Source organism: Taudactylus pleione, unplaced genomic scaffold (genome assembly GCF_031769625.1).
Source record: "Taudactylus pleione unplaced genomic scaffold, aTauple2 ptg000967l, whole genome shotgun sequence".
NCBI lineage: Eukaryota > Metazoa > Chordata > Amphibia > Anura > Myobatrachidae > Taudactylus > Taudactylus pleione.
In genome coordinates, this window is record NW_028285368.1 from 7,665,656 (window position 1) to 7,670,815 (window position 5,160).

The following is a 5,160-nucleotide window of genomic DNA, read 5'->3' on the forward strand; positions in this document are numbered from 1 at the left end:
TGTTTCCTTCAGCTGATACTTTTTTGCTACATTCTAATAACTTTGAACATTCACGTTTTTTTCTTTACATGAGTCTGATCAACTCTTTTTTATTTAGTATATTCATGTCTAGGTACTACATGATGTGCATAATATGTACTTAGTATTGTGGTATATATGTCCTTTTTGATTTATGTTTATTGTATGTATTTGCATATTTCCCTTTTTTGTGATATACAGATCACTTATTAAAATCACTTTTTATTCAGTCCTTATTTGGTCCTTAGAATTGCACTTTTATCCCAGCATGAGCGATTAAGCGCAGTATATATTATATTGTTGTATTTCATTAGTGAGGTTGGCAAATAACCTCTTTTTTGCACTGCTGCATTATCTCTCGATCCTCTTATTCATTTAGTGCTTGGTACTCATATATTTATCAGATAATACCACCACTTAACAATGGTTCCTATTATTATAACTATGAGGGATTTTCCAGCAATGTCCTGATGACAATTGTCGATGTCAGTAAATTACCAGTTTATATTTGTGTATTTTCTCAAAAATGAAAGATTTTTGGATGATGAGACTTTGGAGCAGACAGACTTCCACAATAGGCTCAAAAAAGGCAACCTGCACATACTGTACCCTCTGTCAGCCAGACAAAGTTTTGACTCTGTGTTGCAAATGAGGCATTTGCACTACACCCCAATGTGCTTACACCATACCTCCAATGGGGACTCAACCATGAGAGGATGATCTTTAATTACCAGTTGTCAAGAGCTAGGAGGGTTGTCAAGAATGCCTTCAGAATATTGAGTAACCGGTCCAGAATAGTCCATGCAAACATTAATATGAGGACTGATAAAATAGAGTGGGAAGTCTTGGTCTTTTGTATCCTCCACAATTTTTAAGGTGCAAAGCATCCTCTCTTCAATACCCATCTAGTTTGGATGAGTCTATTGAGTGTCCTGAGGACAACAATGGAGCCCAGTCTATCAAGTGGTCACACAAAGCAGGTGTGCATAAACGGGGAAAACTACTTGCAGTATTTTAATGGAGAAGGTGCAGTGGAATGGCAAAATGACATGGTGGTTTCAATATTATAAAATGCAATGCTTTCATTTATAATGCATTGTTTCAGTTTTGAGAGGTTTCTAAACATGAGAATTTTTGTCATCAATCAAAACCTTTGTTGTCTAATTGGTACATACCATGTCCATGTGTCATCCATATTCTCCACATTCTGTGATGGACAACTTGCTCCCACATTTAAATCCATGGCCACTGAGCTCAGCAATGGTCTCGGCTCATTCTTCCTCAGAGGTGAGGGGAGCAGGTTATAGTACCACAGGGTAGTTTCATACACCTCTTCTGACCCAGCTGCAGATTTATTTGAGGCCTGCATCTTGTTCAGATCCTTCTTGAATACCATGCGCATGTTTTCAATGTTCTTGCTCATCCAATCTGGGGACTTGCATTTGCAGAGACAGGTGTGAGCTCAGTGGGGGTCATTCAGACCCGGTCGCAAGCGCTGAGCGCTCGCAACTGGGTCGATTTTCCCCATTGGGCATGCGCACGTCAGAGCTGGCTCCAACGTGCGCATGCGCGAGACACGGCTAGTGGCAGGCGCTCCATCGCTACGGGTCTCGCACCAAAGGGGGCGAGCTGTCGATGGTGATTGACAGCTTGCCCCGTTTGGGAGGTGGGCAGGGGGCGTGGCCAGCCAAATGGAGGCGTTCCCGACGGAACGCTTGCCGTTTGGGGGCGGCCCCACTGACATCATCAATGATGTCAGATGGGAGCTTCCTGCTCGATCAGAGCAAAAGGTCCCTGGGGCTTGCGGTTGACGAGACCCAACCTTAGGGTCTCGTCGCAAGCCCCGATGGTCGCAATGGTCTTGACCATCATGACTATCACCCTGGTCGATCTCAAGAGCAGTGGGTGGTAACCCACAGCCTAGTGATCCAGCAGGAGGCGGCACTTAAAAAAGTAAGCGGCCGCCCTCATTCAGAGCGATCGCTTGCAGCAAGCAATTGACTCTGAATGAGGTCCAGTATGCCATGATAAACTCGGTTTTAGTTCCTGAATGCTGATGGTAAAGCTCCATATTTATTTAATTTAAACCTGAAAAGCTGTGTGCGTGTCGACCCTTATTATTCACCAAGGCACCACTGACCCCTACACTGAGCTAATTAATTATCATAATATATATATATATATATATATATATATATATATCCAAAGAAATAAGACAGCACTCAGAGACTTTTCAATGAAGTGAAAGTAACAATGAAAACTTTACTGCATGAGTCAATGTTTTGGGGACATGCTCCCCTTCTTCAGGTAAAACAGCAAAAATAAACTGAAACATTAAATAGGTACGCTTACCAATAGTAATCCCCCCATCTGTGTGCATCCTGGACTGGTCCGTCCACCTCCGGAAACGCTTCACTGCTGGACCGGAAGTGACGTCGCAGGACCAGGCAGCGCTGCCATGGAGACAAACTCAACAAAACCACCTTACTGCTAATGCTTAAACACATTAAAAAACATATATATTGTAAATGCCATAGTGACTTAGAAAACTAATTAAGACATGTGTACAATCATATCACATGATTACAGTGAATAAAGTACAATAGCTTTGTGCAAAAAATAAAGTGCATAATGTCATCTCTAATATTAAAATATCCATAAAATATATAATATATGAGTGTTGTATAAGAAGAATAATTGTTATATTAAAAAATTCACAGCCATAATGACACCTCTTATCTCAAAATATATCTGAACCTCATAAAAAACAGAGGGCCTGATTCAGAGCCGCTCGTAAGCAGCCGCTCGTTCGCTCCGAGCGATGTTCGCACATCTGCGCATGCATATGGGTTGTAATGCACATGCGCCAACCAGTCATTGCGGTCAGAAATCGTGCGCTCGCAAAACAGCGAGGGCCTGCTAATTTGAGTGACAGAATGAGGCGTTTGTGGGTGGTAACAGGGGAAGGTGCTTGAAAACGGGGAGTGGAGATCCGAACGCAGGCGTGCCAAACGGTCAAAACAGGCGTTTAATGGGAGTGCATAATTAGTAAGGGAGTGTCATCGATCACGTCACTTGGTTGTCTTTTAGCCTGAACTGCTCGCAGTGATTGCGGGAAGTAAAACCTACCACTGCGAGCAGTTCAGACGCCTTTTGATGTACTCGATTAATCTAATAAATAGCAGAGATGACGTAAGATGCGAACGGCCAGGGGGCGTCTCTACAAAATAACGAGCGCATGTTTCGTTCGCTCGCTCAGACATAGACCACAAAGAGCGAGCGCTCAATTTAAATAGCCGGCCCCTTTTTCAGAACGACCGTTCGCAAATAGCGTCCAGCTCTGAATCAGGTCCAGAATCTTGTATCAAAAGCTTATATACAGGGCTGGATTAAGGTCTGTGGGGGCCCCTGGGCAACAAACATGTGGGGGCTTTTATTAAATGTGATGACCTGGGGTTTTGCACAATGGGGACCTCAGTAGTGTCAGTGCCCACAGTAGTGGTGCCCTTTATGCAGTGCACCCAGTAGTAGTGCCCCCTATGCAATTCTCCCATTAGTAGTGCCCCCAGTAGTCATGCCCCTGTAGTTATGCCCCAAGTAGTAATGCCCCCTGTGGTAGTGTCCCCAATAGTAATGCCCCCTGTATAAATACCCCCAGTAATAATACCACTGTAGTTGTGCCCCCAATAGTAATGCCCCCCAGTAGTCTTGCCCCCTGTGTGTGCCCAATAGTAATTCCCCTGGCTGAATGCCCTCAGTAGTAATACCCCTGTAGTTGTGCCCCCAGTAGTAATGCCCCCAGTAGTCATGGCCCCTGTGGTAGTGGCCCCAGTAGTCATGACCCCTGTAGTTATGCCCCAAGTAGCAATGCCCCCTGTGGTAGTGTCCCCAATAGTAATGCCCCCTGTATAAATACCCCCAGTAATAATACCACTGTAGTTGTGCCCCCAATAGTAATGCCCCCAGTAGTCATGGCCCCTGTGGTAGTGGCCCCAGTAGTCATGCTCCCTGTAGTAGTACCCTCTGTATAAATGCCCCCTGTAGTCATGGTCCCTGTGGTAGTGGCCCCAGTAGTCATGCTCCCTGTAGTAGTACCCTCTGTATAAATGCCCCCAGTAGTAATGCCCCTGTATTAGTGCCCCTAATAATAATGCTCCCTCTGTAGTAGTGCCCCAGTAGTAATGCCCCGCTTCAAGTAGTAGAGCCCCCTATAGTAATGCCCCAGAAGTGGTGCCCCAATAGTAATGCCCCTGAGTAATGCCCCTAGCAGTAATGCCACCCAGCAGTAATGCCCCCCAAGTAATGCCTCCAGTAGTAATGCCCCCCTGAGTAATGCCCCCAGTAGTAATGCTCCCCCCCGAGTAATGCTCCCAGTAGTAATGCCCCCCCGAATAATGCCCCCAGTAGTAATGCTCCCCCCCGAGCAATGCTCCCAGTACAATAGCTGCTTGCACTAACAAAGATAAAGAAAAAAAAGAGCTATTACTTACCTTAAGCCCCGCTGCCATCCACGTCCAGGCCGCTCAGCTCTTCCTCTGCACCAAGGGAGAGACATCATGACGTCTCTCCCATAGTGCACTGCGTGAGCTGGAGCCCTCCAGTCTCCGGCTCCGGCTGCCACTGCGGGGAGGGAGCTGGGCGCCCGCTGGTTACAATCTCAGCGGGCGTCTGGCAAATGGTCCCTCCCTGCGGCGCCGGGGTTAGGCTGGCCGGAGGAGGAGGAACTGGTTCCGTCTCCTCCAGTTCACTTTAACCCCTTCAGGTGTGGGGGCCCTTCAGGTGTGGGGGCCCAGGGACGATCGCCCCTGTCGCCCCCCTGTTAATCCGGCCCTGCTTATGTATAATAGAATCTTTTAGCTGAAATTTATTAGATGAAATATATTAATCCTAGAGAATCATTTAACCCCCTAGGTTTAACCGTGTCTAAGCGAAAAATCTAATGTGATTCTAGTTGTAAAAGTTTACGTGCTCTGTTACCACCCCGGATCGATTCAGGTACCTGATCTATAAGTTTTGTCTTTCAAAGTGGCCATATTGCGCTTAAATTCTGCAAAATGCTTTGCTACCGTTTGTTCTCCTGTCCCTTATTGTAAGGCTATACAGATGGCTGATTTATGTTGTGCCATCCTTACCTTAAACTGG